This window comes from Salvia hispanica, chromosome 1 (genome assembly GCF_029641045.1).
Source record: "Salvia hispanica isolate PSC_SH4W2 chromosome 1, Shi_PSC_v1, whole genome shotgun sequence".
Lineage (NCBI taxonomy): Eukaryota > Viridiplantae > Streptophyta > Magnoliopsida > Lamiales > Lamiaceae > Salvia > Salvia hispanica.
The window spans coordinates 55,244,927-55,272,084 of NC_142692.1; positions in this window are offsets into that span (position 1 = coordinate 55,244,927).

The following is a 27,158-nucleotide window of genomic DNA, read 5'->3' on the forward strand; positions in this document are numbered from 1 at the left end:
GTTATCTGAGGTTTATAACTCACTATATTGTAGGGCTTCACAACTAAGTAAGTAGAGGCATTCTCCGTCATTCTCGCTTCATTCAAATTAACTAGGCTCATTTAAAGAAAAAGCTTCTAAGTTGAAATGCCTCCTATCTTCAATTACTTTCACTAAGGGAATCATGCCGTATTAAATCCACTGGCTCATGTGACAATACTTAAAACTAACAGACTCTTAACATGTAATACGGATAATGCATTGACTCCTCTCCCCCTCCCACTTCACTCAAGCTTGTCCCTAAGCCATCGTCGTGAAGGGGGGAACAAAGAGATCAATGCAAAACTAAAATCATAAAACTTCTCACACTTAGACCAAGCAATGGGCTAAGTGGGAGAAAGACACAGAAAAACATAGAAAAACAAATAAATCAACAGAAAACACAAACTTCTCACACTTAGGCCACGCAGTGGGCTAAGTGGGAGAAGATATAACAAGCGATAAACACATATATAACAGGTAGACAATAAAAAAAAGAAAAGAACGAAAAATAAAAGTTACTTGGTCAAGAGATGTTTGATCATTTCTGGGGCTGGCTCCCTCGGGAGCCAGACTGGGGTGGGACTCCGGGGCGGGTCACTTTCACCTTCTTCCTAGCTGGCTGCTCCAGCTCTTCTTCCTTCTGCTTTGGGATTTCCGGTACTGACTTTCTCACGATCAATTTTGATTTTGGTGGGGCTGGAACTTGCACGGGAATGGTCGGGGAGATCATCTGAAGCGACTGCTGTGGTCGCTTGACGGAGGGACTGCTATGGGTGGTCTGCCTGACTTCACTGCTGGACCCAGAAGTTGTCCTCAACTGGGTCAAGGGGAGCGTCTGCTGCATCCACTTCAACATTTTCATTGAAAGCTCCACCGCTTCCGTCATCCTATCATTCTGTTTGGCACATTTTACTGCCAAATCAGCAATATTGCCCCTCAGGGTCTGCACTGCTTCCCGATTCCCCATCAATTCGTTCCTTATCCCACCGAGTTCCTTCAACATATCCTTCCGCATTATCTGCATCTCCTTTTTCATGTCCTGGACTTTCTTCCGCAGCTCCTCGATCTCTTCACTTGGTATGGCCTCTTCTGCTTCCTCCGGCTCCGCCTTCACCTTGTCTCCTAAAGAATAGAAGAGAGTTTTGGTGCCTTGAGTCTGCAGCAACCCCTTGTTGAAGAAATAATCAACACTGAACACCTCTGGGGGGTCGCACATGACTACAAGTGGAGCAGCCTTGGCAATTCTCATTTCTATATTCCTCTGGAGGTAAGCGCCGATGAGGTGGCAGGTGTACATATGACGTCCTGGGTTGCTTGTCATCTGGTGGCACGCCTGAGCCATCCAATATCCGAGGTGCACCTTAACACCCTCTGCCATGCACCAAGTGAAGTAGAGATCGGTAATAGTGAGGGCTGAATTCGCACTACCCATCAAATTGTAACTGATAAATGTTTGAGCAAAACGAAGGATCCGATCTTCGATGTGGGAGGCCTTGGAGTAGCTGGATTTGAACGCCCCTGATTTAGAGTGCGTGACCAGTTCCCATGCTGTCTGGACTTTGAACCCAGGTGTGTTCTTTGGCATCCCCACCATCCTGTCGTTCCAAGCCCCCTCTTCATCTTCTTCCTTAGTGAATAACCCCATCCGTAGGGACCACTCCCTAATGCTCAACTCATGTTCCTAATTGAAGAGTCTGAATGTGATGGAATCCGCGTCCAGGTCTGAGGTATTCTTCAAACGAAAAGTGGAGAAAAACTCCCTTGCCAGATCCACTGGTACCCTCTCTTGGCTGTGCTGCAACAGTCACTCAAACCCTATTGCCTGGATATAGGCGCGAAATTCTTTGTCACATGCAATCATCTTGAGCTCCCTCTTGCTATACTGTTTTCCTGACTTGGCCATTTTCCCTGCGCTGCATCGTTCCTTGTACACTGCGATTCTTTTCTGGTCGTCAAACTGTCTCATTTCCTCCAGCAAGCTCTTGGTCAGCCAAATCACGGGGCGTCCGGGAATTGGCTCTTCCTCAACCTCCTCAGAGTTATAGCTTGGCTCAGGGATGGGCTCCTCATGCTCGTCGACAAGGGTTTCCTCGGTCTCAGGGGAAAGGGTCTCCTCGACCTCCTGGACGGAGGGAGCTTTCCTTGACCGGGTAGATGCAGTCGCCGGCGCCTTTCCTTTTCTTGCTCTTTCCTTGGCCAAGCGCGCCTCTGTCTCTGTCGCCTCAGGTATGAAGTCATCAGCTTCGTCAAGGAGGCTTCTCCTGGTGCGCCTCCTTTCGGCCCTTCCATCAATCTTGGGCTCACTTGTTTCCTGGTCATCAACCAGGTCCACGATCAATTTCAGCCCTTCCTCGGGCTCCGGTACCTCCGTCGAATGTAGATCCGACTCTGCCAACAGGTTTTCTGGGGTTTCCCCCTCTCCGATCAACATTGGGGTTGCCCCCTCGATATAGATGGGGTTCTCCCCCCTGACATCTCTTGGAATAGGGGTTTCCCCCTCAGCGATTCTCTCCAAAGTAGGGGTTTCCCCCTCAGTAATTGTTTCAAACATAGGGGTCTCCCCCTCAGCAGCCTTCTCAAACACAGGAGTCACCCACTCAGTAATATCAACAGAAACCGGGGTTTCCCCCTCACGAACTTCAAACACAATAGGGGCTTCCACCTCATATATTTCCACAGCAATAGGGGTTTCCCCCTCAAGAATTTCATCAGCAATAGGGGTTTCCCCGTCAAACATTTCCCTACCCTCAAAATTAGGGTTCTCCGGTACTTTACCTTCTGTCTCCTCCAAGGTCTCGTCAATGCGTCTGTTCACCGTCCTCCGATTGCCGGTGTAAAGCCTCCTCCTTCTCCGCTACTTGCGAAATGGCCTTTGCATGCGGCGGTTCTGCGACTTGCGATTTTGTTTCAGAGAGACTTGCCGGTGTCGCGGCCGAATCCGCCGGAATTGGCAGTGGCGGTACAGTCGGCGCAGACGACATCAGACTGGCGGCGAATAGGGCGTACACCTCCTTCGCTTTCTCTACGCTTCCCACCTTCTGTGTCAATTCGGCCAACAAAGTGGGGTCATACTCAGTTCCCTTGGTAGAATCCATCGGTTTAGATCTGAAAAAGAAAACGAAAAAGAAAACGAAAAAGAACTGGGCAATTTGTTGTTAGGGTTTCGTCCGTCTGTTAGAGAGAAGTGAATGAAGAGAGAAGGAAGAGCAAACTAAATTTTTTTTTTCTAATGAGGAATGATGGAGAGAGAAGGACGACGGTTGCCTTTTCTGGTGAAAAGATGGTGTGGTTGCAGGCGTGATGTAAGCAACCGTACATCTCCCATAATTATCGGCCAGAATTTGAAATTCAAAATATCCTTTCCCTCCTTGACTCCTTCCTTCAGGGTCTCTCCTGGCGAATCCCCTCGACCATGCCCTACAAAAATAAAATTTGAAGATTCCAGACCCCTGGGTCTTAGGTTAGGACATACAATACGAGTTCCCCTAGGAGTTTGGTGCTTCGAAATTATATACACATAAATACACATTTTTTTTTTTTTTTTAGAGAATGTTTAAACTATTTACATGTTGTATTTCCGAGATTCCCTGGGTCAGTTGTGAATTTCCAAAATTATTAACTTACCCCTTGACCCAGGAATATCATCGGAAATTACCCTCGTTCTTTTTGGGCAATAATAGGGAGTGTGTGTAGTGGAATCTCGTCCACAACACACAACTCAGAATTATCCCTATAGACTTTCACTCTATGACCATTTACAAGGAAAGGAACAGAGTTTGGAGCACTTCCCTGGATCTCTATTGCTCCATTTGCTCGGATGCCAACGATGGTGTATGGGCCAATCCATTTAGACTTCAGTTTCCCTGGCATGAGCTTAAGCCGAGACTGAAAAAGGAGCACTTTCTGTCCCACATGAAGTTCCTTGTCCCGAAGGTTTTTATCATGCCATAATTTCGTTCTTTCTTTGTACCACATGGCAGATTCAAACGACTCCAGCTGAAGTTCCTCCAACTCTTGCAATTGCAACTTCCTCTCTTCTTCGCATGCTATCGGCTTCATGTTCATTTCCTTCACTGCCCAGTATGCCTTGTGTTCAATTCCTACAGGCAAGTGACACATCTTGCCAAACACAAGTCTGTAGGGTGACATTCCAATAGGTGTTTTAAAGGCAGTTCTGTAGGCCCACAATGCGTCCCCGAGTCTTTTGCTCCAGTCTTTCCTTGACGGATTAACTGTTTTCTCCAATATCGCCTTGATCTCGCGATTAGAAATCTCTGCCTGGCCATTAGACTGAGGATGGTAAGGAGTTGACACTCGATGGTGTACATCATATTTCTTCATCAAAGCCTCGATTGTGCGATTACAGAAATGTGTTCCTTGGTCTGAGATGATTGCTCTAGGAACCCCGTATCTGTTGAAAATGTTATCCTTGAGAAATTTCGCCACCTCCTTTGATTCGCAAGTTGTGGTGGCCTTGGCTTCTATCCACTTAGATACATAATCCACTGCAACCAATATGTAGGTATTCCCACATGATGACGGAAACGGTCCCATAAAGTCCATTCCCCATACATCAAAAATTTCGCACACGATCACTGGGCTCAGAGGCATCTCATCTCTTCTTGAAATTCCCCCTATCTGTTGGCATCTCTCACAACACTGGCAGAATTCGAAAGCATCCTTATTCAATGTTGGCCAATAAAATCCGCTGTCTAGAACCTTCCTCGCTGTTTTCCTTGGCCCAAAGTGGCCTCCACATGCTAACGCGTGGCAATGATTTAATACATCCCTTTGTTCCCATTCGGGAATGCAGCGCCTAATCACTTGATCTGAGCACATCTTCCACAGGTAAGGATCATCCCAAAAATAAAATTTGGATTCGCTTCTAATCTTCATCCTCTGGGCCCGGGAAACTTCCTCTGAAACCGGCATTTCTCCTGTGACCAAGTAATTGGCTAGATCAGCAAACCATGGTTCTGCATTCAGCGTGCGCTTCCCTTTATCTGATTCCCCTAGACCGGTCAGAGCCAAAACTGCTTCCCAGTTAGGTGGTCTAGGAAATTTCTCCAAAAGGTACAAATGTTCCTTGGCATCGAGTATAGCCTCTTCTGTCTCTCCTTGGAAAATTCTGCTCAAATGATCTGCTACCCTATTCTCCGTTCTTCTTTTGTCTCGTACTTCCCAATCGAATTCTTGTAGAAGTAACACCCAACGGATTAACCTTGGCTTCGACTCTTTCTTAGCTAGTAAGTATTTTATTGCTGCGTGATCCGTGAAGACTATAACCCTTGACCCAAGAAGGTAGGGTCGGAATTTTTCAAAGGCATACACGATGGCTAACATTTCCTTCTCCGTGGTGTCATAATTCTTCTGAGCTTGATTTAGTGTTTTGGAAGCATAGAAGATCACATAGCTTTTTCCATCAATTTTTTGTCCTAAGACAGCTCCCACAGCGAAATCGCTCGCATCACACATTATCTCGAAAGGATGATTCCAGTCTGGTGCCCTGATTATTGGTGCTGATACTAACCTGTCCTTAAGCAGCTGGAATGCCCTCTCACATCCTTCGTCAAAGACGAATTCAACATCATTCTGTAACAACCGAGTGAGTGGTTGCGCAATTTTTGGAAAATCCCTTATGAACCTCCTATAGAACCCTGCATGGCCTAGGAAACCTCTCACCTCTTTTTGATTCGTAGGGTATGGTAATTTTGATATCACATCCACCTTCGCCTTGTCTACCTGGATACCCCTCTCAGAAACCACGTGACCTAGGACAATGCCTTCAGTTACCATGAAGTGGCACTTCTCGAAGTTCAACACTAAATGCTTTTCCTGACATCTCTACAACACTAGATCTAGGCTGGCTAAACAAGCATCAAATGAGTTCCCATAGACGGTGAAATCGTCCATGAATATCTCAATGCATACTTCCAACAGATCCGAAAAAATGCTCATCATACATCGTTGAAAAGTCCCCGGTGCATTACACAATCCAAACGGCATTCTTCGGTATGCATATGTACCAAAAGGGCACGTAAAAGTGGTCTTCTCTTGATCCTCCGGATTAACGTAGATTTGGAAATATCCGTTGTATCCGTCAAGGAAACAAAAATACTGTTTGCCTGCCAATCTTTCCAGCATCTGATCAATGAAAGGCAGAGGAAAATGATCCTTCTTTGTAGCTTCATTCAACTTCCTGTAGTCGATGCACATCCTCCACCCTGTCACTAATCTGGTGGGTACCAATTCATTCTTCTCATTTTTGACGACTTGTATCCCAGACTTCTTTGGCACCATATGGACAGGACTGACCCACTCACTGTCAGGAATGGAATAAATGATTCCTAGAGCAAGCAACTTCAATACCTCCTTTAAGACTTCCTCTCGCATGTTTGGGTTCAGCTTCCGTTGTGCATCTCGATGAGCCTTTGCACTTTCTTCCAGACGGATGTGGTGCATGCAAAGATCTGGACTTATTCCCACCAAATCTGAGAGAGTCCATCCTATTGCCTTCTTATTCCTTTCAATGACCTCTAGCAACTCCTTCTCCTGTTCCTTGGTCAAGTTGCTGTTGACTATTACTGGAAATGTCTCGTCCTTCTCCAAGTAAGCGTACTTAAGGCCTGGTGGGAGTGTTTTCAGCTCTTTTTTTGTTCCATTTGTCTCCTGGGGCAAGGGATTTTTTTCTGAATTTTCTGGTGAAGTCTTTGTCCCTAACCTAGGGGATTTTTCCAAACTGGCCACATAAGCCGATCCCTTGGACCTAGCTGATTCCGGGTTCCTGCAGAATTCCATTATGGCCTCCATGAGCTCTTCATCTGTTAATTCCTCTGTGTTTACTGCTGCACACCATCCCACAACTTCTTTGTCAATCGAATGGCTCAACTCCGAGTTATCAATCTGTTCCTGTATCAATTCTGTCTCAAGATATTCTTGGACTAAAGGGTTAATAACATCAATAGCATAGATATTCTCAACATCCAAAGGTCTTTTCATCCCCTCATCTATGCTAAAGGTGTATTTTTCCCCATTATAGTCCAAGCAAATTGTTCCATCAAACACATCGATAATGGTCTTAGCCGTACGCAAAAATGGCCTCCCCAAAAGTACCCCACTGGACTCAGCAGACTCATTATCATTCATCTTGATCACGTAAAAATCAGCCGGATATAGAAACTCATGCACCCTGACTATAATATTTTCCAACACTCCTTCAGGGCAAATGCAAGTTCTATCTGCTAGCTGGATTACTACTTTGGTATCAACCATTCTTACCCCAGTTAACCTTTTATAGATTGAAAGAGGCAAAACATTTATTGACGCCCCTAGATCACACATGGCATGCTCAACCTTGATATCCCTTAACGAAATGGGTAATGTAAACATACCTGGGTCCGTGCATTTTGAGGGCATCCTTCTTTTTTGTATCACAGCAGACACAGTTTCTCCAATCACAATCTTCCCATCTAGTTTGGTTTTCCCTGCAATAAACTCCTTAATGAACTTACTGAAGTTGGGCATTTTCAAGGCTTGCAAGAATGGCAAGTTGATTTCCAACTTACTGAAAATCTCCATGAGATCCTCTGTATTATCCTTTTTCTTCTTTGCCTGCCCACGATATGGAAATGGTTTTGCTCGCTTTACTGCATTTGTGGACGTCCCAGCCTGGGTTTCATCAACTCCCTTGTTTCCTTCCTTACTTACTTCCTCAGGTTCGGGGTCTAGGAAGAATGGGTCCCTTGGTCGAGGTAGAGATCCCCCTAAATCTTCCTTCTGGAGGTCTCTCTGAACAATGATCTCCCTTGGTTCAGCACCTCCTTCATGCTGTTTCTGACTTTGTTTCCCTTCTTTGGCTTGCATAGGTGCTTCCTCATCGGCTTCCAACGTTGGCCCTTCATAACCCCGCCCAGATCTCAAAGTAATTTGACTAATATTTGCCCGATCTGGCGGTTTGACGGTAGCAGGAAGTTTACCTTCATTCCCTCGCATCTCGTTCAAAGATACTGCGATCTGGGAAAGTTGTTTTGCCATCATGTCCATGGCGGCTTTTTGCTCTGACTGAGCATCTTGTAACTTGTGCACAATGTCATTGTTGGAATGTAGGTTACCTTGCATGAACTGCTGTGAATTTACCAAATCATGGACCATGTCATCCAAACTCCGTTGTGGTCTGAAGTTGGATTGACCAAAATTTTGTCCTTGACCTTGGTTCTGTCGAAAATTTCCTTGGTGATTGTTGTATTGGTTACTCGACCCTTGATTCCCTTGATGGTTCTGTTGTGAATTCTGAAAATTGCCTTGGTTATTCCTTTGGTGGGGTGGCACATAGGAGTTTCCTGGGTTGTTTTGATTTTTGTTTCCCCAATTAGCTTGATCCTGATTCCTGTATCCCAGCTGCAATTGTCCTTCTTGTCCCTTCCCTGGCCAATTGGACTGCCTCTCCGGAGGGTGTGCAAAATTCGTGAGCTGCAAGGGAGGTGGCTGGCTTTGATCATGGTCAGTCCATCTGAAGTTTGGGTGAGTCCTCCATGGAGCATCCCTCTGTCTCCCTTGATTCCAACTTCCATCAGGATTCCAACTTCCCATCGAACTTGCTTGAGTGTGGCATTCTCCTTCGTAGGGTTGGCTGTAGTATTGTTGCAATTGCCTTTCCTCTTGACCAAGGGATTTCTCATTTTCCACTGGGGCATGCGGATTGCATTTCTCGATCGCACTTAGCAAGGCCTTTTCCAGTTTATCGATCCTATCTTCCACCTTCTTGTCTTCTTGATCCATCACTGCATTAGCTGATCCTCTCCTCAATATGCTTCGCGGGTTATCATAGCCTTCTTTGCCTCAATCAATCTACCCAGCGTTTCCCTAGCTTCACTTGCTTTGTTCTTAGTAAAATTTCCCCCGCTCGAGGAGTTCATCAAGTCCTTTGATTCAGGGTTTGCACCTTCATAGAACAAATAGTAAGTCTCCGCTTCTATCATCCTGTGGTTTGGACAAGCATCCAGCAGCCCCTTGAAGCGGGACCAATAGGAACTTAGGGACTCATCGTATTCTTGTTTGCACTCCTGAATCTCCTTCTTCAAGGCATTCGTCTTATTAGATGGAAAAAAGTAATCCAAAAATTCCAGTTTAAAATCCTTCCACGTGTTGATCGAATCCGGTGGAAGCCTCAGCAGCCAAGTGTTCGCCTCCCTTTGAGAGCAAACGGAATTGCTCGAAGACGGTAGTCCTCTTCTGTTGCCTCGTTGGGTCGCTTCTGAATGCTGCATAGTTTACTGAACTCGTTCAGAAATTCATAAGGGCATTCATTCCTACGCCCAGAGAAAGTAGGTATAACTCCAAGCACATTTGTTTTGATGTCGATCGACCTCCGTCGTGGATTCGAAACTATAGCATGAGCGGGTTCACCGTCAAGATGTGCGGTGAGCGACCCTATTTCCGGATCGGGGTCTAGTAGATGAGCCATATGTGGGTCCTTCTCCTCCTCGGTCTCGGATTGCTCTGGTTCTGTTGATGTCCCTGGATTCTCCTCTGTCGATGAATTCCACTCCTTTTCACTTTCTGACTCGAACGGGAATGGATCTTCCGTTCTCAATCCTGATCTAGTGATGGTAAATGTAGATTGCTTGATTCGCCACTCGTACTGGCCACTCCCTGCTCCAGATGAACTTGCCCAACTTCCAGATTGGAAGCCCGCTTTCATAAACTGTCAGGGAGAAAGAAAATAACAAAAATTAGAATATTTACAACAAATCCTTAATAACAGCAAACGCCATCCTTCCCCGGCAACGGCGCCATTTGAAGCTACCTCTCGGTTGTGACAGTACAAGTGTGGTGTGTGTGCAGTGTTGCGATATTCAAATAAGGCAGGTTCCCCAGATCCAGCAAGTCCACTAGATCACTTGGTCTAGGAACTCGTAGGTTGCGTGGAATCCCGGTCGTCGGACACACAAGTACTTCCCCGCTTCAAAAACCCTCAACCACTTTACTAAACCTAGTATAGGGAAGTAGGGATCGATCCCACAGAGAAGGATGCGTAAGAATCGTAATCAAGGATTTGGGAGTATTTTTTTGGTGTTGGCTGCTGCCACGCATTTTCTTGGGTTGAGGAAAAAATTAAAATTAACTTGACTTGGGAATATTAGAAAGAAACTTAACCTAACAGCTAGACCTAGGAAATAATTCTACGATGGGACCACATTTAAGAAAAAGCAGAGTACGACTGGAAAGTGGCAGAATAACTAACTCTAGTACTAACTGACAGTGACATCGTCTTCTACAACCAAATTCGCATAAAACTTGTTGAGAAAAACACATAAGCAAATCAAAAACAGAGCTACTAACTTGGAATCAAATCTATGCATAAATAACGAAGAACTTACAGATCTGCATACCTAGACGAAGGGAAATAGAAAACAAAGGAAATAAAACAAGTCTATCCACTACTGTTTCTTTCACACGCCAAAACCAACTTCAGACGCTAAATCCACTCCGGATCCAAGCGTCCGACACGGACTCCAAACAGAAGAAATTCTCCATCACGTCAGATTTACAAATTTAAGCTCCAAACACTCAATCAACCACAGATCTGTCACCCAATTCCACATCAAACACCTCAATAACGAAATAAACAGAGATCGACATAGCAATTTAAGAATTACGCTAACAGTAGAGAGATCTAAGCAAAAGTAATTTGAAATTAAACAGCTAAACTCAGATCCATGAGCGATAAACAGTTAAACATCATCAACATCAAAGTCGATTCCCAAAAGTGAAGTTCGACGGTGGAAACTAGCAAAAACAGCTGAAATTAAAACAAATGTATCTTCGCTCTCACTGGGACGGTGTTACCAAACTCGAGATATTTAGAAAGTACCCCCCTATTACGATTATCCCCCAGAATGTTTCCCAAGTGTGTGTAAAATGTATGAGCTAAGAAGAGTGAAAAACTATCCCCATTACGCTGCATGCTCCTCTCTATTTATAGGCGCTTTAGTGGGTCCAGCGAGGTATTGATAATGACTTTGTTGCCCTCAGCTGTAGACTCCCCCGTCACGCCAATTTTCCTTGTAAATCCTGCTCATTTCGTACTTTTCTTTCGCTAGACCATCTCCTTCCTTACTTCCTTGATCTAGCGATTTTCTTCACACACCTAGCTTAGGAAACGTGTTAGACCCAGCAATTTATAACATTTTTTTGCACATTACCGATGCATGAAATTAGCCTTATCACTTGCCATTTCAAGTTAAAGGTTCAAATTTTTTGGTTAAGATAGTTTTAGTAGAAGAAGCTGGTCAAAGTGGAACACTATGCGTGGAACACTAAAACTAGGCTTACCAACCGGCTTACATGCTTACCAAACAAATGACAATAACGATAATCATATATCCTTATCATCGCCACCGAAATGGCTCTGATACCATTTGCGACCCATTTTTTAATATTATTATTATTATTTGGATTATTATTATTAATGGTTCATCTATTTGAATAGAACCCTTGACACATAAGAGTTTTTATTTGTTGTTTTATGATTCTTACGACCTTGGTGTGATCCTCATACCAGTTAGGAGGGTTTTTCTCTTATCTTTGATATAAGATTTTACAATTCTTTCTCAGTTCTGGAAAGAAATCAGAGATGTAATTTAGACATCCTTAAAATCTTTGTAACTGATTTTTATTCTTGATTTCATCAGGGAACTTATCAATAAAAGATATGGACCTACTAATGGGTTTAAAAGTGCCTCTACTAATTTCATGTCCTAAAAATCCGATGTTTGTTTGGAATAATTTCATCTTTGGGGTTGAGATAACTAACCCATTTTTTTTTTATGGTTTTAAGGAAGATATCCAAATGTTTGATATGCTGGTCTATATCTTGAGAGAAAATTAGAATAACATCCATATAACTGATAAGTCGTATTCTAAGTCTTGGTTACTGGTCAGTATATCGTGGTTTGCATGTATTATCTGCAAAACAGTTGCTTAAGTATGCAGGATAAATTGGTCCAAGTCAGTAGGAGACGGTTCGGACGACGAAGGTGAAAACAACGCTGGTAGGGTGCAATACTGACCAGGATGCATGCCAGAGAAAAGGTTCGAGATAGAGAAGAAGGATAGCTGGGATGATTATAAACAAGGGCAGAAAAGTCAATTCGCGGAGGAAGTCTACCCTAAAAGCAAGGGCAAGCCTCCCTATAAAAGAAGCCACTTGGAGAGAGAGAAAAAGTTCGGTGTTCGAAATTCCAACCACCACACTTAGTTAGAGTTCATCATCCTATCCTTCCAGCCAGTTTTTCGTCGTAGTATAGCAGTTTCATCGCCCGGAGTGGCATAAACAATCTTTAATCGCTTTCCTAGTTTAAAGTTTACTTGGTTTCTTTGTTGGATCTGTTGTAAACATTAAATCTTGTTGCCTTTTGAAGTATTTCGTTAAGATCCGAACGTTCTAATTATGAAGTTTATATTTCGCATCTCTCTTTGGTTTGAATCTACTTCATTCTGCCTAGGAAAGTTAGATCTAGTTATCGCTTTTATTTTCTAAGTGTTTACGCATGTTTTCGTTTGAGTAGGCTAAATCTGGAGTTGTTGGTTGAATTTCTAAGTTATGTTTCGCTTTAAGCTTCCTTGCATGAATTTCTTCATTTGCAGTGTCATTACCACCTTTCATGTTTAGCCAGTAGGAGTGATCTGCAATCATTAGCCGTTAATATTCAAGTTTAAGCTTTTTAAATAATGAATCTTGTGTTTGAAGTTGAGAATCCGTGTTCATCCATTGAGTTTGAGTTCACGTAATTTCTGTTAATACTTGTTGAAGAAGAAAACATCACAATCCACTTTTACTTTGGACCACTTTTGCTTTTTAGTTACTTTTTTTACTTTTGTCCTTTACTTTTCAGTTGTACCCTCCAAACCTGTCAGAGCTGCCACCCAGCCACCAGATATACCCTGCTGTTCTAAATTTCCTCATTTAGCAACTGTCTACTTTCCACATGCCTCTGAGATACTTTGTCCCCTATTTTCACATACACAACCACATGTCAGTCACTTTCACGCCCACTAGTCAGTAGAGTACCATCTTTAATTTCCGTGTAGGTAGAATCTCAACCCAACGCGTGGTAGCTAACCAAAACCACCCAGATTATCACCGCAATTATTCAAACGTGTTCATTTCTGTGGGATTCGACCCTTACCTCCACTATACTAGCCAGTAGAAGTGGGTTGAAGAATTTGTTTATACCAGGTTCTGGTCGTCGTGCCAACGACTCAGCTGGGTTGGGACCTTCATCCTGATCAGTTGGACGCACCCTTTAATTTAACACAACACGAGACCCTGATCCTGACTATCAATAAACAATACTAAAATGGCTGTGAGGATTCATAATATCATTCATAATTTTTTGAAATTCTGAAGGATCATTATTAAGACCAAAGGGCATGACATTCCACTCAAAATGCCCGAATGGAACTGTGAACGCAGTGTTATACCTATCTTTTTTAGAAACTTGGATTTGCCAAAATCCAGATTTGAGATCGAATTTGGAGAAAACCTTGGTTTTGTAAAGCCTATTAATTAAATCTCTCTTATTGGGAATAGGGGATCTAATCCACCGTAAGACCTTATTAAGAGGTTTATAATTTATAACTAATCTAGGGGTTCCTCTTTCTAACTCTGCTTGTTTCATAACATAAAAAGCAGAATAACTTCAGGGTGACTTTGAAGGTCTTATTAATTTTTTAACAAGAAAAATATTAATCTTTTTCATAATTTCTTCTTTTAAAAGTCTTTGCCTTCTTTTTTAGTCTACAGGAGGGGGAGCCTCTACCTTTTCTATTCCAAGTATTTCACAAAAACATCCTAATTCGTTTTTGATTTTTTTCTTATCTTTTGTATATTTATTTTGAAGTTTTAGCTCTGAGCACAAGGCTAATCCTTCTTTTTTAACAAAGGCAAACAGTTGACCAAATGTTATATCAACAAATGGTATATTTTTTAATCCTATATCGTTTTTGAGTTTTTTGTATTACTCTTTCTTCAAATACTTTTGGTAATCCCATAATGAATCTTTCTTTCCAAAAAGCTTGGTTACAATCATCTCTTTTAAAGGACTTGAGTAAGGAAAACATCTTTGTACCATTTATAATCTGATAAAGATGGGCATCTTAGATTGGTTAAAACAATAGATGAACCTGTATATTCCTCTCTGGGATTTCCTATAAAGTAAATGGCAATAGTTATTACTAAAAAATCACAAGCATCACTAACTTCCTTCAATACTCCATTATGATCTTCAATATTTATTTTATGATTTGATATTTCTAACTTGGATTCAAGACTAAGGGTATTATCCTACCAATTTTTTCATTGTCCAATAAAACCATTAACTATTAAGGCACATGTTTTTTCTTCTTCTTGTCCATTGTATTTGTATGCCGTTTTTGCTATTCCCATTTCTTGGAGAGTGTTCAAGATCTCATATTCTGATTTTCCATCAGTTATGGAAGATCCATCATAACTATATTTATAAAAAAGACCTCTTTCTTCATATTGTAAGTCTGACGGAGATGACCTATTAGTTTTTATTATGGTTAGTGGTGTACCTTTTGTTTCTGAAAAATCTTATTTATTCTCTTTGGGTCTTCTTCTTCATTAAAAACCTCTTCTAGTCTTTCATGACTAGCTTTTGAAGAGGAGCAACTTGACTGGCTTGGGTTAGATTCATTTTCCTCAGTAATTTCATCAAGAACATTGATTTTAGAAGTACTTCCTAGTTCAGATAACTTATTAGATATTTTAGATATTTTTTTTTAAGTATTATTGTTGAATTTAATTTCTTTCTTTTTCCTTTTAGGATATTGTTATTTTTGAAGAAAGGATTAGAAGTGTCTGTCATTTAAAAAATATTGTTATTTTACGGGTGTAGTATCAAAATATTTATTATTGGCTAACATATCCAGCTGATTAGCTAATAAGTCTTTTAATTGAAAATTATCTACGGAGAGTAGTACTACCTCCGTCCCCCAAATTTTGACACAGTTTACCATTTCGGTCCGTCCCCCAAATTTTGACACACTTGACTTTTACCATTTTTGGTAGTGGGCCTCATATTCCACTAACTCATTCATACTTACATTTTATTATAAAACTAATACTTTAAAGTAGGACCCATATCCCATCAACTTTTTCAACTCACTTTTCATTACATTTCTTAAAACCCGTGCCGGGTCAAAGTATGTCAAAATTTGGGGGACGGAGGTAGTATATTTTATGGATAACATAATCAACAAATAAATTAGGAAAATTTACACCGTCCCTAGCTTTCTAGGTTTTTCTCTGCCGTCTTATCTCAAATTGGTAATTTTCTTCTTCGAGAGTATTGTGATTTGCTCGGATTTTTAGTTGCTATTGTTCTAATCCAATCAATGGCATCTACATCAACCAAAGAGAGTGCAAATCTTGAAAGGGAGTATGCTAATCTGTCTATGGGTGATGATGAAGATGAAGTTTTCGAGGTTGATACGGAGGATTTGGTTGATGACAGAAATTTCGAATTCTGTATGGTGGGAAGATTCATGGATGGGGCTTCGATCAAATTGGATGCTATTAAACAGTTCATGAAAATGCTATGGCGGTCATCCAAGAATGTACTCCCTCAGTCCCCTATTAGGAGTCACTCTTTGACCGGGCACGGGTTTTAAGAAATGTAAAGAAAAGTTGGTTGAAAAAGTTGGTGGAATGTGGGACCCATTTTTTTATATTGGTTTTATAATAAGATGTGAGTGAATTGAGTTAGTGGAATGTGGGACCTACTTACTATTTATGGTAAAAATGAAGTGTGACTCTTAATTGGGGACAGACCGAAATGGAAAAATGTGACTCTTAATGGGGGACGGAGGGAGTAACTATTATAGACTTGGGAAATTCTCTTTTTCAATTTCGTTTTCATTGTCGGTGGGATTTCGAAACAGCAATTGAAGGGGTCCGTGGACTTTCAAAAACAGTGTGTTACTATGGGCTCCCTTGAATCCAAAAGTTCCAGTTGTAAGCATGTCCCTCTTTCTAATGGATATACGGGTTCGAGTTTTTAATCTGCCTGCAGCCTTCCAATCGGATAAGATGTGTCGTCACATAGGAAAGTTTCTTGGTGGTTTTGTGTATGTGATGAGCGTAGCTTCTCTGGGAAAAAGCAGGAAGGAATTCATCAGGCTGTGGGTTTCAGGTATGAGCGGCTTCCGTCATTCTACTTTCATTGTGGTTGCATCGGCCACTCGGATAGAGGCCGCGACATGTTAGCAGATATTGGCCTTCGGGACAGAAACATTGTGATAAACTATGGTCCCGGTCTAAGAGTATCCTTTGGCCCGAAAGCAACGCCGAGGAAGATGAGTGGGTGAAGGACAAAGATGTTTATCAGGGGAGTGCTGATGAGGTGCATGAGACTGGTAGTCGAGTTATCGTTCTAAGAAGCGAGGAAGACACAACACGGAAGAATGGGGATGAGGGGCGAGTGATAAGGCTAATTTAGTGCATCAGTTATGTGGTGAAAAGCACTATATTTTACTGGGTCTAACACAGTTTTTAAGCCAGGTGTGTGACGGAATAGCTAGATCCAGGAAAAGCCGGAGGAAACGGACTAGCGAAGGAAATGAAGGAAAGTAAGCAGAACTGAAGGGAAAAGAATGGCTAGAAGAAGAGAGTCAATAGCTGAGGGCAACAAAGACTATATATACCTCGCTGGGCCCACTTCAAACGCCTATAAATAAAGGAGCATGCACCACATGCATATACGATTTTTCGGTCTTAGCTCACACACTAAAACACACACTTGGGAAATGGGAATTCTGGGGGTATTTTAGGGTTCTAAGGGTCTTATCTTCCGAGAAAGTCAGTCGTAACACCGTCCTTGCGAAGGGCGAAGAAACAATCTACTTACATTCTGTTTTTTGCACTTTATTTCGTTCGAACTTCACGTTTTGGAAGTCGATTTGGTTGTTGCTACTTACCGATTCATCTATGCATTTAGTTTCTGTCATGATGGTGTTTATCTTGTGTTGATCTACGTTGATTCTGTTTGTTTGATGTTTTATTTCGGCAGTTACATGTTAAACTCTGTTTTTGGACAATTCGGTGCTTGATCTGGGAATACGGTTGTGGATCTGTGTTGTTGTTGTTGATCGGAAGTTGTTTGGCGATTCTGTAGCTATGGGTATGTTTTTGGCCGAAGTTCGTGTCGGATGCTTGGATCCAGAGTGGATTTAGCATCCGAGGTTGGATCTGAACAGGGGATTCAAGTTGTGCATGGATTTTGAGTTTTCTATTTCCTTTTTGTCTTACTTCGTCTAGTAGCCGTAGATCTGTTTAGTTTTTAATTGTTCTTCGTTAAATTGCTTAAATCCAGTCTGCTTTGTTTTCCGATTACGTTTCATACCTGTTTCTGCTGAGTTTTTATGCAATTTGATTTGAAGAAGATGATGTCGCTGTTAGTTAGTACTTTAGTTAGTTGTTTTCCAGCTTTTCGTCCGTACTCTGCTTTTTTCAGCCATGGTCCCCACCGTCAGTTTATTTCCTAGGTCTAGGTAATTTAGAATAGTTTCTTAGATCTAGTGATTGTCTCGGTTTCCAGTTTACATGCATGATTTCCGTTTTGCCTAGATCTAGCCGTTACCATAGCAGTCTCCGATTCCAAATTTAGTCTAATTTCCTCAACTCAAAAAAATGCGTGGCAGCAGCCAACCCAAAAAAAAATAGTTCTCAAATCCTTGAGCATGTTCATTTCGCATCCGTCTCTGTGGGATCGATCCCTACTTCCCTGTGCTAAATTTTAGTATACGAGGTTGAGGGTTTTTGAAGAGGTATTTTGTGTGTCTGACGACCGAGATCTTCCAACGATCCGTGAGTTCCTAGACCTTGTGATCTAGCGCCGTTGCCGGGGATGGATGGCGTTTATTGTTATTGCGTTTGAGGATTTGGTGTAAATAGTTTATTTCTGTTATTTTGTTTTTCTTGACAGTTTATGAACACGGGCTTCCATTCTGGAAGTTGGGCTAGTTCATCTGGGTTAGAGAGCGGCCGATACAAGTGGCAAGTCAAAGAGTCTACATCCACTATCACCACCAGGTCAGGTTTAAGGACGGTGGACCCATTTCCTTTCGAATCAGAAAGTGAAAAGGAGTGGAATTCTTCAGGAGAAGAAGACCCGAAGTCGTCAACAGAAACAGAGCATTCCGAGACTGAGGAGGAGGAAGACCCAAATATGGCTCATTTAGTAGATCCCGATCCGGAGATAGGGTCACTCATCGCACATCTCGACGGTGAACCCGCCTATGCAATAGTCTCAAACCCGCGCCGGAGGTCTATTGATATCAAGACAAATGTGCTCGGAGTTTTGCCCACATTCTATGGACGAAGGAACGAATGTCCTTACGAATTCTTGAACGAGTTTAGTAAGCTGTGTAGCATTCAAAAGCGTCCCAACGAGGCGACTGAGGAGGACTACCGTTTACGTGCAGTTCCGTTTGTCCTCAAGGGGGAGGCTAATACTTGGCTGCTGAGGCTCCCACAAGACTCGATTAACACATGGAAGGATTTCAAGCTGGAGTTTTTGGATTATTTTTTCCCGTCCAACAAGACGAATGCCTTGAAGAAGGAGATTCAGGAGTGCAAGCAAGAATATGATGAGTCTCTGAGCTCTTATTGGTCCCGGTTTAAGGGACTGATGGATGCTTGTCCGAATCATAGGATGATTGAAGCGGAGACTTACTATCTATTTTACGAAGGTGCAAACCCTGAGTCAAAGGACTTGATGAATTTCTCAAACGGGGGAAATTTTACCAAAAATAAAGCAAGCGAAGCCAGAGAAACTTTGGGAAGATTGATCGAGGCAAAGAAGGCCTATGATAACCCGCGGAGCATATTGAGAAGGGGGTCAGCCAACGCAGTAACGGAACAAGATGACAAGAAGGTGGAAGACAGGATAGATAAATTGGAGAAAGCACTGCTGAATGCAATTGAGAAGTACAACCCTCATGCTCCAGCGGAAAATGAGAAACCCCCTGGTCCAGAGGAAAGGTAGCTTCAGCCTTATTACGGTCAGCCCTGTGAAGGGGAATGCCAAGCCCAAGCAAATTCGATGGGGAGCTGGAATCCGGATGGAAGTTGGAACCAAAGAAGACAAAGGGATGCCCCATGGAGGACTCACCCCAATTTTAGATGGACTGACAATGATCAAAGTCAGCCACCCCCACTGAAGATCACAAATTATGCACACCCTTCGGAGAGGCAGTCCAACTGGGCAGGAAAAAGTCAAGAAGGGCAATTGCAACTGGGGTACAGGAATCAGGACCATACTAATTGGGGAAATAGGAATCAGAACAATCCAGGGAGCTCCTATGTGCCACCTCACTAGAGGAATAACCAGGGGAACTATCAGTATTCCCAACCAAATCACCAAGGGAATCAAGGGTCTAGCAACCAGTACAATAACCACCAAGGAAATCAAGGGAACTATCGGCAGAACCAAAGTCAAGGATCAAATTTTAATCAATTCAACTCCAGGCCACAAAGGAGTTTGGATGACATGGTCCACGCCCTAATGAATTCACAGCAGTTTATACAGAATAACTTGCATTCCAACAACGACGTGGTGCACAAATTACAAGACGCTCAGTCCGAACATAAAGCCGCCATGGATATGATGGCGAAGCAACTGTCCCAGATCGCAGTTTCTTTGAATGAGATGCGGGGAAACGAAGGGAAACTTCCTACCACAGTCAAGCCACCAGACCGAGCAAACATTAGTCAAATCACCTTGAGATCCGGGCGAGGCTATGAAGGACCGACGCTGGAGATTGACGAGGAGATACCCACCCAGGCTAGTAAAGGGAAGGAAGGTCAAGTGTTTCAAGGGGATAGCCCTAGACCCAGAGAAGTCCTTGTTCAGGATGACCTCCAGAAGGGAGATTTAGGGGGATCTCTGCCTCGACCAAGTGACCCATTTTTCCTAGATCCAGAACCTGAGTTAGTAAGCAAGGAAGGAAGCAGGGAAGTTGGTGAAACCCAGGCTGGGAGTTCCACAAGTGCAGTGAAACGAGCAAAACCATTTCCATACCGGAGGGAAGCAAAGAAAAAGAAGAATGATACAGAGGATCTCATGGAGATTTTTAGCAAGCTGGAAATCAACCTGCCATTCTTGCAAGCCCTGAAGATGCTTGCCTTTAGCAAGTTCATCAAGGAATTCATAGCAGGAAAGACCAAGCCAGATGGGAAGATTGTGATCGGGGAGAATGTGTCTGCTGTGATACAAAAGAGAAGGATGCCCTCGAAATGCACAGACCCAGGTATGTTCACATTACCCATTTCTCTAGGGGACATCAAAGTCGAGCATGCTATGTGTGATTTAGGGGCGTCTATAAATGTTTTACCACTTTCGATCAATAAGAAGCTAACAGGGGTTAGGATGGTCGTCACCAAGGTGGTAATCCAGTTAGCAGATAGAACTTGCATTTGTCCCGAAGGTGTGTTGGAAAATGTCATAGTTAAGGTGCATGATTTTCTGTATCCTGCTGATTTCTATGTGATCAAGATGAATGATAATGAGTCTGCTGAGTCTGGTGGCGTACTTTTAGGGAGACCATTCTTGCGTACTGCTAAGACCATTATTGATGTCTTCGATGGAACAATTTGTTTAGATTATAATGGGGAAAAATATACATTTAGCATAGATGAGGGAATGAAAAGGCCATTAGATGTTGAGAATCTGTATGCTATCGATGTTATTAACCCCCTGGTCCAAGAATATCTTGAGACAGAGTTGATACAGGAACAAATTGACAACTCAGAGTTGAGTCATTTAATCGACAGAGAAGTTGTAGGGTGGTGTGCAGCAATGAACACAACGGAGTTGACAGATGAGGAACTCACAGAGGCCATCATGGAGTTTTGCAGGAATCCCGAGTCAGCTACATCTAGGGGAATTCTCCTGGGTCTGGGAAGGAGGCATTACCAGATATTGCATAAAAAAATCCCTTACCCCAAGAGACGAATGAAACAAAGAAGGAACTGAAGACACTTCCACCAGGCCTCAAGTATGCTTACTTGGAAGTGAATGAAACATTCCCAGTAATAGTCAACAGTAACTTGACCGAGGAGCAGGAGAAGGAATTGTTGGAAGTAATTAGGCGAAACAAGAAAGCAATAGGGTGGACCCTCTCGGATTTAGTAGGAATCAGCCCTGATCTCTGTATGCACCACATCCGTCTAGAAGAAGATGCAAAGGCTCACCGAGATGCACAACGAAAACTGAATCCGAACAAGCGGGAGGAAGTTCTGAAAGAGGTGTTGAAATTGCTCTCTCTAGGGATCATCTACTCCATTCCGGACAGCGAGTGGGTCAGTCCTGTCCATATGGTGCCCAAAAAGTCTGGAATACAGGTTGTCAAGAAATGATAAGAACGAATTGGTACCCACTAGGCTGGTGACGGGGTGGAGGATGTGCATCGACTACATGAAGCTGAATGAGGCCACAAAGAAGGATCACTTTCATTGATCAGATGTTAGAAAGATTGGCTGGCAAACAGTACTTTTGTTTCCTTGATGGATACAGTGGCTATTTCCAGATCTATGTTAACCTAGAGGACCAAGGGAAAACCACGTTCACGTGCCCCTTTGGTACATATGCATACCGAAGAATGCCGTTTGGATTGTGTAATGCACCAGGAACGTTCCAGCGGTGTATGATGAGCATTTTTTTGGATCTGCTGGAAGTATGCATTGAGATATTCATGGATGATTTTACCGTATACAGGAACTCATTCGACACTTGTTTGGCCAGCCTTGATCTAGTGTTGAAGAGATGCCAAGAGAAGCACTTAGTTCTGAATTTCGGAAAGTGCCACTTCATGGTGACGGAAGGCATTGTCCTGGGTCACGTGGTTTCTGAAAGAGGAATACAAGTAGACAAAGTAAAGGTACATGTGATATCAAGGTTACCTTACCCCATGAACCAAAAAGAAGTTAGAGGCTTCCTGGGTCATGCGGGTTTTTATAGGAGGTTTATCAAGGATTTCGCGAAAATCGTACAACCGCTCACTCATTTGTTGCACAACGATGTGGAATTCGTCTTTGATGAAGGATGCAAGAAGGCTTTTCAGTTGCTAAAAGACAGACTTGTGTCAGCACCAATTATCAGAGCGCCAGATTGGAATCACCCTTTTGAGATAATGAGCGACGCGAGTGATATCGCTGTGGGAGCCGTCCTAGGGCAGAAGATTGACGGAAAGAATTATGTGATATTCTATGCATCCAAGACTCTAAATCAAGCTCAGAAGAACTATGATACCACGGAGAAGAAAATGTTGGCTGTCGTTTACTCGTTCGAAAAATTTCGACCTTATCTTCTTGGGTCGAGGGTTATAGTCTTCACAGATCACGTAGCAATAAAGTACTTACTGGCTAAGAAAGAGTCTAAGCCGAGGTTAATCTGTTGGGTATTACTTTTGCAGGAGTTTGATTGGGAAGTGAGAGACAAAAGAGGAACAAAAAATAGAGTAGCCGATCACTTGAGCAGAATTCATCAAGCGGAAACGGAAGAAGCCATACCCGATGCTTTCCCTGAAGAGCATTTGTATTATCTAGGGGAATTTCCTAGACGGATTATTTGGGAAGCATTTTTGGCTTTAACCGGTGTAGGAGAAACTGATAAAGGGAAGCGCACGCTTAACGCAGAGCCGTGGTTTGCTGACTTAGCTAACTACTTGGTCACGGGAGAGGTGCAGAGTTCAGAAGAAAATTCTCGGGCCCAGAAGATGAAGATTAAAAGTGAAGCCAAATATTACTTTTGGGACGATCCCTACCTGTGGAAAATGGGAACAAAGGGATGTGCTAATTCATTGCCACACCTTGGCAAGTGGAGGTCACTTTGGACCAAGGAAGACAACAAGGAAAGTATTGGACAACGGTTTTTACTGGACGATACTCAATAAAGATGCCTTTGAGTTTTGTCAGTGTTGCGAAAGATGCCAACAGACAGGGGGAATTTCAAGGAGGACGAGATGCCTCAGGTCCCGGTGATTGTTTGTGAAATTTTCGACGTTTGGGGAATGGACTTCATGGGACCATTTCCATCATCTTGTGGGAACACTTATATATTGGTTGCAGTAGACTATGTGTCTAAATGGATAGAAGCTAAGGCCACCACAACATGTGAATCGAAGGAGGTGGCAAAATTTCTGAAAGCCAATATCTTCAACAGATATGGAGTTCCTAGAGCCATCGTCTCAGATCAAGGAACACATTTCTGTAATCGCACCATCGAGGTTCTGATGAATAAATATGGTGTTCACTATAGAGTATCTACCCCGTACCACCCTCAGTCTAATGGCCAAGCAGAAATTTCTAACCGCGAAATCAAGGCAATATTAGAGAAGACAGTTAATCCGTCAAGGAAGGACTGGAGCAAGAGGCTCGGTGACGCATTATGGGCCTACAGAACTGCTTTTAAAACGCCTATTGGAATGTCGCCTTACAGGCTTGTGTTTGGCAAGATGTGCCACTTACCCGTGGGTATCGAGCATAAGGCGTACTGGGCAGTGAAAGAGTTGAACATGAAGCCTTCGGCTTGTGAAGAAGAAAGGAAATTACAGTTGCAAGAACTGGAGGAACTGAGGCTGGAGTCGTATGAGTCTGCCATGTGGTACAAGGAAAGGACGAAGTTATGGTATGACAAAAATCTCCGGGTCAAGGAACTCCATGTGGGACAGATGGTGCTCGTTTTCCAATCCTGGCTCAAGCTGATGCCAGGGAAATTGAAGTCAAAGTGGATCGGTCCATATACCATCGTCGGCCTCCGCGCAAACGGAGCAGTAGAGATCCAGGGAAGTGCCTCTAACTCGGTCCCTTTTCTTGTTAATGGTCATAGAGTGAAAGTCTATAGAGATAATTCTGAGCTATGTGTAGTGGAGGAAGTGCCGCTACGCGCACTCTCTACTATCACCTAGACAGACGAGGAGGTGTTCTCGATGAATTCCTGGGTCAGGTAAATTGGTTAACATTTTTGAAAATATGCACTGAACCAGAGAATCTCGGGGATACTCAAAAGGAATGTGTAAATAGTTTAACTGCTTTTCAAATAAAGGAAAAAAAAAATAGTATATACAATTTAAATCTCCTAAAAATATTTTAGAAGTACCTTACTCCAAAGGACAACCGATTCTTTATTTTCTAACCTTGACCTAGGAGTCTGGCATCTTCAAAATTTTTTCTATGTATAGGGTCATGGTCAGGGAAGTCAGCTAGGGAAGGAGAGCCTGGAGGAAGAAGTCAAGGAGAGCTTGGAGGAAGAGGTCGAGGAGGGATGGAGATAACTTGAATTTCAAAATTTGGCCGATATTTATGAGAGGTGTACGGTTGCTTACATCAAGCCTGCAACTGCACCATCTTTTCATCAGAAAAGGCAAACCGTCGCTTTTCTCTCCAATAATCCCAATCGACGAAAACTGCATATTTCTCTTCCTTCTCTCTACTTTTGTTCTCTCTCTAGAAACACAAACCCTAACCAAATTCGACCAAGTTTCTCTTTGATTTCAGATCTGCAGTAATGGATCCAACCCAAGCCACCGGAAGTTCGCAGCCAACGGTGTATGACGCAGTTCTGTTGGCAGAATTGACGCAAAAATTAGGTAGCGTCGAGAAAGCGAAGGAAGTCTACGCTCTGTTCTCAGCACCCGCGGCGGCCACACCACCACTGACGATTCCAGAGGATTCGGCGGCACAACCAGCAGTTTCCCAAGAAGAAAGGCCTCAAGACTCAACCAGGGCGCCAGACTCTAGATCGCAACGAGCAGAAACCGCTTCACGGGAGGCGGATAAAGAAGAGGCAACGCATGAACTGCCGGCAGATGGTGGACAGAAGAATAGTGAAGCGGAGGTGGAGACCGAACGACAAGGTAACGGAAACCCTAACTCTGAGGGTGAGAAAGATGCTGAGGGGGAAACCCCTGTTCGAGAAGAAAGTACTGTGGGGGAAACCCCTGTTGTGGAAAGGATTGTTGAGGGGGAAACCCTTGTTGTGGTAGAAGTTGCTGAGGGGGAAACCCCTTTTCAAGAATTTATGACTGAGGGGGAAACCCCTATGGAGACTGGGGATGAAACCCCGACGGATTTCAGGGGTGCGACCCCTGAACTCATGGAAGAGGGGGTGACCCCGAGTGATGTTAGGGGGGAAACCCCTGTGTATATTGAGGGGGCGACCCCGATGGTGGATGATGTGGGGGAAACCCCATAACAACTTGTGGAAGAGACAGATCTACACAATACTGGAGTACCGGAGCCCGTTGAGGGAGGGCTGAATTTGATTGTGGACCTGGTGGATGACCAGGAGCAAAGTGAGCCCCAAGTAGACAAGAGCGCAGAAAGGAGATTAGCCAGGAGGAGTCTGCTCGACGAGGTTGATGACTTGGTTTATGCTGAGAAGGAGGAGTTCCCTGCTCGAGGGACGGACGCGGAAGAGGCAGAGGAACGTCGCCTGACCAAGGAAAGGGCAAGGAAAGGAAAGGCAGCGGCGACCTCGTCTACACGGTCAAGGAAAGCTCCCTCCGTCCAGGAGGTTGAGGAGACCCTTTTCCCAGTGACCGATATTCCCTCGACCGAGGAACAAGTTAAGCCTACTCATGAGTACGACTCTGAACTTGGAGAATCTGAAGAGGAATTTGTCCCGCAACGTCCGAAGATATGGCTGACTAAGGAACTGCTGGAGTCGATGAGGCAGTTCGACGATCAGAAACGGGCCACAATGTACAAGGAGCGATGCAGTGCAGGGAAAATGGCTAAGTCTGGGAAGCAGTACAGCCCCAAAGAACTTCGGATGATTGCATGCGATGAAGACTTCTGCGCATGTATCTATTCAATAGGGTTCGAGTGGTTGCTAAAGCACAGCCAGGAGAAAGTGTCGGTGGACCTAGCACGGGAGTTTTTCTCCACATTCCGATTGAAGAACACCTCTGACCTTGACGCGGACTCCATAACTTTCAGGCTTTTTAATGAGGAACACGAGATGAGCATCCGGGAATGGTCCTTGAGGATCGGTGTGCCGAAGAATACGCCGGGTTTCAGAGTACAAGCAGCATGGGAACTAATCACTCACTCAAAGGCAAGGGCATTCAAGTCAAGCTATTCCAAGGCTTCTCACATCGAGGACAGAATCCTCCATTTTGCTCAGACGTTGATCAGCTACATGGCAAATTCAGCTCTGACGACTACCGACCTTTATTTCATTTGGTGCATGACAAAGGGCGTTAAGGTAAATCTGGGTTATTGGCTGGCAGCATGTCATCAAATGACCAGCAACCCTGCTCGACATATGTATACCTGCCATCTCCTAGGCGCCTACCTCCAGCGGAACGTTGAAATGAAGATAGCCAAAGCCGCACCCTTGGTCGTGATGTACGAGCCCCCGGAGGTTTTCAGTGTTGAATACTTTTTCAACAAGGGGTTACTTCAAGCTCACGGAAAACAAGCTTTCTTCTACACGGTAGGAGACAAGGTGAAGGCGGAGACTGAGGAGGCTGCGGAGGCCGTGCCAAGTGAAGAGGTCGAGTGAAGAGGTCGAGGAGCTGAGAAAGGATGTCCAGGATGTGAGAAAGGAAATGCAGGTGATGAGGAAGGAAATAGTGAAGGAGCTTGGGGGGATAAGAAAAGAATTGAACGGGAGCCGAAAAGAGGTGAAGACCCTGCGGGGCAATATTGCAGACTTGGACCTTGTAATGAAGATATTGAAATGGTTGGAGAAGACACTCCCCTTGACCCAGTCGAAGGTAACTCCTGGGTCCAGCAGCGAGGTCAAGCAACCAGTCCAGAGCAGTCCCTCCGTCCAGCGACCACCGCACCCGCTCAAGCAAATAGTCATCCCACCCGTGCCCAAGCAAGTGTCAATCCCAACAAAATCAAAGTCCATCATGATCAGGAAGCCAGTATCTGACCAACCAGAACAAGAAGAAGAGGAGCCGGAGCAGCCGGCGAAAAAAAAAGTGAAGATGACCCGACCCAGAATCCCACCCTAATCTGGCTCTCGAGGGAGCCAGCCCCAGAAGTGAATCACCCCCATGACCAAGTAACTTTTAATTTCTGTTTTCAGTTATTTTTCTTT